The sequence below is a fragment of the Gallinula chloropus genome, assembly GCF_964237585.1.
Source record: "Gallinula chloropus genome assembly, chromosome: 3".
Classification (NCBI taxonomy): Eukaryota; Metazoa; Chordata; class Aves; order Gruiformes; family Rallidae; genus Gallinula; species Gallinula chloropus.
Window position 1 is genome coordinate 62,697,408 of NC_140087.1, and position 9,168 is coordinate 62,706,575.

General features: G+C 36.9%; 1 protein-coding gene across 1 annotated transcript in view; it reads right to left on the reverse strand.

The window, feature by feature from the left end:
* The window catches only part of USH2A (usherin), a 385,041-nt gene that overhangs the window by 161,333 nt on the left and 214,540 nt on the right, over window positions 1–9,168 (reverse strand). The gene's annotated exons all lie outside the window — the stretch shown is intronic.

Consider the following 9,168-nt stretch of genomic DNA (forward strand, 5'->3'; position numbering starts at 1 on the left):
AACAGTAGAATCACACGAGTCTGAGACCTCAGGTATGAGATTAAACAAAATGTAAGTATTAAAAATATTTTAATTGTCACAGTCAGAAGATTGAATATTCACGTGAGCCCTCTACAAAGTCTAAATAAGACAGAAATAAAAATCCGTAGAAACTCTCCTTTAAATAATTTTTAAGTGAAATTTATTTTTATGCAAGTTTCAAAAGAACTATTAAAATCAAAATGATATTAAACTAGAAATAGCTTTTAAAATATTCCATATATTCTATGATGTGCACCAACATGTGCATATACAGTACATTTCAGTGATGCTCAGATTACATTTTACCATGGACGAATGATTTGGACTTTCCTCTAATTTTGGGATTCCTATAAACAATCTGTGATTCCCTTACGGTAGAAGTCCAAGCCATTCCATTATTTTGATATTCACAGAGCTGCACAAAAGGTGTTTTCAGTTATTCTGCTGGTAACATAGGCAAAACTTATTTTCTGAGTTTTGGAGGAGGAGTAAATTTTTATAAAACTCTTTTTACAATTCTGCCTTGCAGTCTAGTTCCTCACTGCTCAAATCCTACCATGCCATAGCACACGACTGCCCGAACCAATGACAGTAATGTGAAGTTAGAATCATTTCATGAAGCCTTATGGATTTATTTTGGATTTCACTGAATTTTACATTAGCCACAGACACCCCATTCTGTCAATGAAGGCAAAACCTATCATGCAAAAAGAACCACCGTGTTTTACACATTCCACCTACAGAGATACCAATTCTACAGAAGCAAAGTTATTTGGTCTGAGATTATTCTTAGGTACCCAGGTTACTCAGCCAGCACTAGAAAAATACATCTACATTACTTGATCTCAGCTCTTAAATTGTATATCAAACCCTCCTTCATCACCTTTGTGAAATTGTCCCTCTGGGTGTTTTGGAAGTAGATACAATCCAAACAAAGCACGTCTCTTATTTTCTGTACATCATCAGGCAGCCTGTGACTTACTATTTGCAGTGCCCACCCAGCAACACGTGCCTTTTATATGCGCCTATTCTTTCATTAACAACAATAAAGCCATTAGAAATAGCCAACTAACATATGTATTATTAAGGCTGAAGTGATGTGAAACACTTAAGAAAACATCTGGCCATGAAGAGATACATTTTTAAAATGTAAGGGAGTTTAAAAATCCAGAATAAAGCTAGGCTCGCTAAAAGCAGCTTATGTGCCATATCATCAGAAAATGATACTTTTTCTACCTGCAATCTGGCAGTACAGCTTTAACACATTACTATTTTTTACTCTCACCTACCTGAGCCCAGAATGAAAGCATGTGCTTCCTCTGCTGAAATTTTTATTCCACTATTAATCTTTCTTCCAATGACTAACTATAGTATACTTTTTAAAATGCAGTTTTGAGTAACAGAAAATGAATTAGAAGGATAACACTCTATTCCAAGTTTCCCGGATAACAACATTAATATACAGTAATTATACAATTAGTTGTAACATTAAATTCTAGTTATAGCAGAGTGATTACTCGGCAATTATAAGAAGTATATAATTACTCAATAATTATGAGAAGTACGTAATTACATAACCATTTTATTCAGCTCAAAAATGAACTTGCAAATTTACAATGACATAGACAACATAGCAGTTCAAAATTTTTCATTGCTTCTAATAAAACAACTTAGGAGTACTTGCAAGTTTCCTAACCTGAATTTTATACACACAAAGGTGTTTTATCCCCTTTCCCAGTGAAGAAACTTACTGCTACTGGCAAGTAAAATATTAGAACATTTTTTAAATGCAGGTCTTGGTGGGGATGACTTCCAATATGCAGCTTTGCCACTTCTCACTGCTTAAACTTTGCTTTCAGTGGGCTGGAAAATGCAGGCACATAGGTTCAGCCTGACAGAAAGCAATACAGTGATAACCCTGTCATATCACTCCTTGCCATTCCTGCCTAGACTGCTTCAACGCAGACCCTATTTGTGAGTATAAGTGGATGAGGCCTCCCTCTTTCCATTTTTCATGTGTGTTTTTCTCTCTATCCTGCTCAAAGGTCCTACTGTAGCCTACTAGCAAGTCTACTGCAAATCTAAACAGCCGCTACCCCAGACACTGGTAAAGCCACAAGACACCACATGTCTGAGGGACTTTGTCTATGTCTGCTATTTAAGAAAAGCCTGTGCTGTCCCTTAATTATCCTTGTTTTAGACCAAAGTATCTAATTTTTCAGGAAAACATTATCCAAATGAAAAAAAATAAGGGCTAAAGAATGTCCATATACGTAGTATGTATTCTTGAAACAAATTCAAGTAATAAAACATGTTTACATAAAAAAAAGAGAATAGATACATATTCCATTCAAAATCATTGTTTAAAGGTGCCAAACTTCACACAGCAGTCTACCTGGTATTTGTGTTTGAATGTTCCCTGGTTTTGGGGTGGACACTTTGAAGGGGGCTCCCAAGCAGACATGCATTCCTGTTACTGAGTGCCCCTGTAAATATGTGAATAAAGCTCCTGTGGGTCAGTGGTGCGTAAATTACTGCTGTCCTGGGTCTGTCATCCTATGGGGTTCACTAGATTGAAATAACATAAATGGGTATCCTTTTCCATTCTTGTTATAATCATTGTCACAAGAATTTTAATGCCTCATATATTCCGTAATTTTTTTCTGTGTGCTGTACTGCTCTGACCTTTTCAATATTCTGTAATTTGACTGGCTGGCCATTTCAAGTTCTCTTCTTTTTACAGCCTTATTAACTTGTGGGGAAGAGGTGAAATGGACAGCCAATCAGAATACGTAATATTGCAAAGGTCACAGTAGTACAGTATAGTATCAGCAGACACAGAATACTGTATATTAGTCATTAGTGTTCTGATATCTTATTCATGTGACAAAGGTTGTAAGGAGCGCAGGAAATGGTACAACATGAAACCATTCTTATGACAAAGACTGCAACAGAAAAGAGAAATAATACAAACTAAACACACTCATCTCACATTTTAATTTTTTTTTCTTCCCAGAATTTGCAGCATTTAAAGGTACTTTTTCATCTGCATCAAAATTAATGTTTATAGGAAAAAGGTAATAAATCGAGATGTTTCCTTCATGAATTAAACAGGAAAAAAGTTAAGTTTCATATGTGTGGGAAAATACCAATTGCTCCTATTACTAGTGCTGCATTTGTGATTATTAAAGTAATAATTTTAAACATAATCAGTGCAATGTGTCAGTACCGCAAACACACTGACACAATTGGGCTTCTGACTTCAGGAAGCAAGGAGGCCATGCTAGTGAAAAATATTACTGGGTGCTCAGATGCTTTCTGCAGTCATCAAGAGCTAGCCATTCTTGCACAGAAGATATTGGTCAGAAATCAACTTCTTATACTTCTCTGTATTCTCATGGGAATTCAGCAACTAAGGCTCCTTTGTAAAACAGATTTCCTCTTCCTATTTGCAGTGTCCTAGAAATTGGCTGACTGCTCATCTTACCCCCATCTTGTGTTTACCACTACATACTGTGTGATACTGCGCAGCAAAAGCCATTTTTGAGTGAGTTCAAGGCTTTGTGTCATGCTCTGAATTATTATTAAGAATCTGTATTGTTTCAATTGTGTACATACAGGTCCTAATAACCTATTTTACATTACAGAGCATGCTGCTCCACAACATTGTGACAGACAGAAGCATAACTATTACCACTGAAGACTATGCGAAGAATAAATGTAGTAAAAATCCAGGTCAAGGAACCGTTCATATGAGGATCTAAACAACTGTACAAAGATTACTTATTTAAATAGCACAGAGTTCTTTTTATGCCTGGTTTATATGTATGTAAGCATAAACAGATTAAGTGTCTTGAGCCACAGAAAAAGTTATGTCAGAACAGCAAAATAAAACTGAAACAAGAACTCTTTCATCCCTTTTCCCCAGCCTTCCGCACAGCTCATCATTCACCAGTTTCTGTCTCTCTGCTAGTTTCTGGATCTTTGGCTTTTTGGGGAATTCTACGAATATGCACAATTCCTTCTCTGTATGCTCATTCTTTTGTTCATCAGTTTTGCCTGTTCTTCAGCCTCATTAACTTCCACGCAAGCTACTCCTTTCCTTCCAACTAAGATTCTTCTTCTCTCCTCTTTTCCTTTCCCAGTGTTTCTAGTACAGTATTCAGAATAAAACCCATGAATTTCCATTAGCTCAATGATTTACAGTCCAACCAAACAAAACAAACCCAGCTAAAATTTTTTTCTTCATCATTATTGGTGACTCTCTTTTCCTAAGAACTAGAATAACAAACTGTTCTCCAATTGTCATACTGATCTTATGAAGCAGTTTCTGAGTTTTGATGCTATACCCCTCTTTTCAACAGCATTAAGGGATTTTTGTATTTTGCAGTGAGTTTTTTGTTTGGGTATTTTTTGAGTTTTGTTTTTGGTGTGGGGTTTTTTCAGATGAGTACACTACCAATGTTGTGCCACAATAGTCTAAAGTGTCTCATCACATGAGACCTTCATTCCTACAGGCTAGGGGAAGTTGCTGGATGAGGCAAGATAGGTATTTTAAAATCATTGTGGCAAACTGGAAAAAATACTAAACCAAAATACTCATTTTCCTGTACAGAATGAACAGTTCATGTTATCTGCATTGGAAAACCTTAGCTTTTCCCTGGTAATTAAAGAATTCTTTAGTTCTACGACTGAAAAATATAAAATATTTAAAGACAAGATGAAAGTTCTATGGCCACATACAGCAGAAATCCAAAAGCTCAAAGACACAGATGTAGTTTGTGACTGTTAGACAAGTGGTTTCTTAGACAGTTCAGTTTCCCTCACTTCAGAATGGGCAAAGGCTCCCTCTTTACAGGCCTGAATTTGGTACCACTATCTTACACCTTCTTTATCACTCTGAGTCGGACCCAGTACAGGCTGGGGACTGAAGCTGGAAAGCTGCCTTTCTGCTTTAATAAAGACATGGAGGTCCTGGTGGACAAGTTGAACACGAGCCAGCAATGAGTCCTTGTAACAAAGGCAGCCAACAGCCTCATGGGCTGCATTGCCAGCAGGTCAAAGAAAGGGATCTCTCTTTGTTAAACTCTGAGACACACATCTGGAGTGCCCATTCTAGGCTTTCCAGTACTGGATAGATAATGGACTTACTGGAGTTAAGTCCATGCAAAAAGATTAAAGGCTTGAAGTACCTGTCACAAAAGAGTTAAAGAAAACTGAGGTTGTTTTGCGTCAAGATATGAAGGCCTGGAGAGGGAGAGGATCTATTCAATGTATCTATAAATATCTGATCTGAGGCTGTAAAGAAGTCAGACAGTTCTCAGCAGTATATAACAACAGAACAAGCAGCAATGGGTACATACAGAAAATACAAGAAATTCTGTTTAAACCTAAGAAAAAATCTTTTATACTTTGGTAAGTCAGTCAAACACTGGAAAAAATTACCCAGAGAGGTTGGGAAGTCCCCATTCTTGGTGACATTCAAAACCTAACTGGACACAGTTCTGTGCAATGCGCTCCAACTGACCCTGCTAGGAGAAGGAGGGGTTGGACTATATGATTTCTAGAGGAGCTCTCTGACCTCAGCTGTTCTATGATTCTATGAAAATTTGCAGAAAACTTTAAGAACCCTAAGGCAAAGCAGGGGTAATCATTACGATGAAAGCATGTTCCTGTCAGGAGAAATAAGTGATCATTAGTGTTACAAACACAAAGGAATGTGCATTTATATGCTTATTAATTCTATGGACTGAAATAAGAATAAAGCCCACAGCTTGATGGGGGAGCTCATAGAAGAAAGTTAGCACAGACCCCATGGATAGTTAATGACTGCAATCAAGATTAGGCTCTGTTGCAATGGCAGGCAAAGAAGAATGTTTGGTGTGTGGTCTCATCTACCTTTTGAGCTTCCAGTTCAGTGCCACAAGGCTTTCAACTTAAAAAGTCTGTAATGGTAGAAGAAACCATCAAGATTTATTTTTTTTTAAATTTGAATTACTGTTTTAGGTTTTTCTCATTGCTCTTTCATAAACGTAGAAATGTCTGATGAGTCTTGTAACTAAGTCTGTCACATTTAGACCTTCCACTTTAAACAGTGCATTCAGAATAGTGTTAAATCCCTGTTGTAAGTATATTCATCTGTATTGTAACTCACTCTGCTGCAACATCACCAAGGCGAATCAGTCCTAGACCCCCCAGACTGTGTTAGGTATTGTAGGGACACACTATTGGTTCATGACCTAAAGAAATCACAAAATGTGATGCCACCCAACTCTGGAAAGCATTCTATGAGTAGGTACAACTTCTGTGGATTCCACACAGGCTACCAGTGTCAGGTGCTCTTATCCCAACATGAACAGGAGAAAGTGCCCCAGCAGAGTTTAGTACTCCAAGTGGCATAACATCACATTGTCTATAAATGACCAAAAGGCATCAAATAGCAAAAACATTTGCTCTATGTGTGATGTTAGCTGATGACAGAGTGTATAATTACTGATTTAATCAATTTTGTCTGATGTTTTATAGGTAAATGATGTGACTTTATAAAGGTTTTTTTACAAGCAATTTTACACACTAAAAAAAAAATCCAGAAAAAGTTAGCTTTAAAACCTTAAAGTTTGTTTTTCCATGGTTAGACCATTCTTTCTCTATGTGAAGCAGTACATAAATGGAGATTATCACAGTATCTGGTTTCTGAATCTATGCCCATAATTCATGGATGCCAATAAGCATTTTCCATTCTCCAGGGACACTATCAGAAGGAGACTAGCTAAACACACAGAGCAGAACTAGGACTCTCAAATCCATAATCAAATATCTAGATTGATTGTGTCACTTGCACTTGTATTGATTTCAATTGGAGCAGCTGACCCGAGGGAATAATAAAAATGTGGAATAAAACTGATTTATGAGAACAAAATAAATCCTTTTGTGAGTGGTAATGAATTGGTACTATTTAACCCTTTCAATCACAAAGGGAGAACACTATTTATTTTTTTCAGAATGCTGAGTTAGCCAAAAGAAGTCATATAAAAAATGTCAATACTGTCAAATGCCATTACACTTAGTTGTAATACTTTGGAAGGAATGAAGCTCTAAACTTGATGTAGGATTTTTATTTGACATAAGATATCCCTTTGGCTTTTCCAGTCCTCTCACATGAGGCATCATAAACGATGCACTTGTAGATTGAAAGAACCACATAATCACTCAGGTGAGTGTGTGTTGTACTTGCAGAGTAGCTCTCTCTAGCCTGTTTAGGGCAAAAACATGTAGAGTAACATAAACAGTCATATTAACTGCGAATAAAAGCATGACCTATTATAGTATCTTGATCTTTTTGGCACGACAGTAGGAAGTTAAAATAGTTAAAATCTAATTTGATAACCCAATTTTCATCACACTTTCTCTACACGAGAAAACAAGTCTTACATTAGTCTCCAAAGAGAGGCATATTTGTTTGAAAACAACACATAACAAGAATAACAAATGCAATTTCTTCATCTGCAAAAGCTCTAGTCAGATTTTTTTTTTTTTTATTTTTTTGCATCACGTATTTACATTGTGACATGAATCATTTTGTGTCTAATGCCATAAATAGTATTTTTTGCATTTAGGATTTACCATAGTTACCTAGGGACTACCAATGTAGCCTACTCAGGCTGCATGCAGGTTGAAAACTCTGGAAGACATTAATTAACTAAAAGACTGTTTTCACAGAAGAAGTGATTGGCAAATCACCTTTTACTCACTACTCTTTACCAGTACCAGCTCCAGAAGACTGCTATTATTCCTTAAACTCTTCCAAAGGAGCAGCGATGGCAGTCACTAGGACTTTCAGCCTCTAAGAACTGATAATATGTTCCTTATAGAAATAAGGTTCAGCCTTAAGTATCTGCTTTGTACTTTGTAACATGAAAAATACAGGAACAGATTGTTGTATATGTGCCAAAAACATAACTATGTGACTAGACAGATGCAGAAGATCAATTAGAACACTATCCTCAATCTGCTGCTAGCCTTCACCAACGAAACAATCCAATGCAGAAATCAGAGACTGCTCTCATTTTGCTCTCCTCTGAGAACCCTGTCCCAAGGAATAGGAAAAAAAGTATATCTGGTGCTGAAGGAAAGCACGCTAGTAGATGGCGTGTTGTGAAACTGTTCAAAATCTGTTGAAGCTTGACTAAACACTACCCAGTAATCATCCTATAGTGCATGCAAAACTGTGAGTTTTCTAGCCATGCAAATCAAACTTTAAATGCCACATTACTCAGTGCCAAAATACCCTTAACTCCTGCGCTAGCGAGCAGATTAAACATGACTACTTCAAAATAGATCACACATCCCTTTTCCCCCCCTCCTCAAACATATTTGGGATTAGTGAGTTTCATTAGTAAGGTCTGCAACTAAAGCTAAGATAGTCACACAAACTAAGGGAGGAGGGGGAGAAAATATGAAAAGTGTCTTTCACGACTGACCTGGGAAAGCAGCTAAGGGGCCTCCACAAAAAACATTCTACTTGGGGAGTAAGGAGGGTGTCTCTCTGGTGATGATGAATATGCCACTGCTCATAGTGGTGGTGATGATTTTTGCCATGCCATGCTGTTCCTCTGCCACTATATACTTTGGAAACTAAAAATATTGGATGAACAAAATTCTAATGTATATATGTAAAAGAAAACTAATTTATAGATGGAGGTTTGTGGTTTATTGGGTTTTTTTTCCTTTTTATCAGATAATGTTGTTTATTACTGCCACAGTTCTCAAGCATGCCAAGAGAATGAGTAGGCTGCAAAGAAGCTTTCTAGTACAGTGTCTCCAAATAAGCAGTTACTAGGTGAATAATTTCCCCTTTACAAAAGCACCATATGAACTACATTGCTGAAAAGCAAGAACCTTGGGTGATACGTCAACAACAGAAGTTACCACAAGTGGAAAAAAAAAAACACCAAACCAAAACCACACACAAACCTGCAAATAACATACCTTTATTTCTACATTCAATACTACATTCACAAGCAACAGAGTTCTGAGTACAACCCTGCAACTTTGTGTTGTGAAATTCCCTAAGGACATATAGTTAATTAAGGATTCTCTTTATGTCAAACTTGCATTCAAATGCATCACAACATCCAGGGGACTACA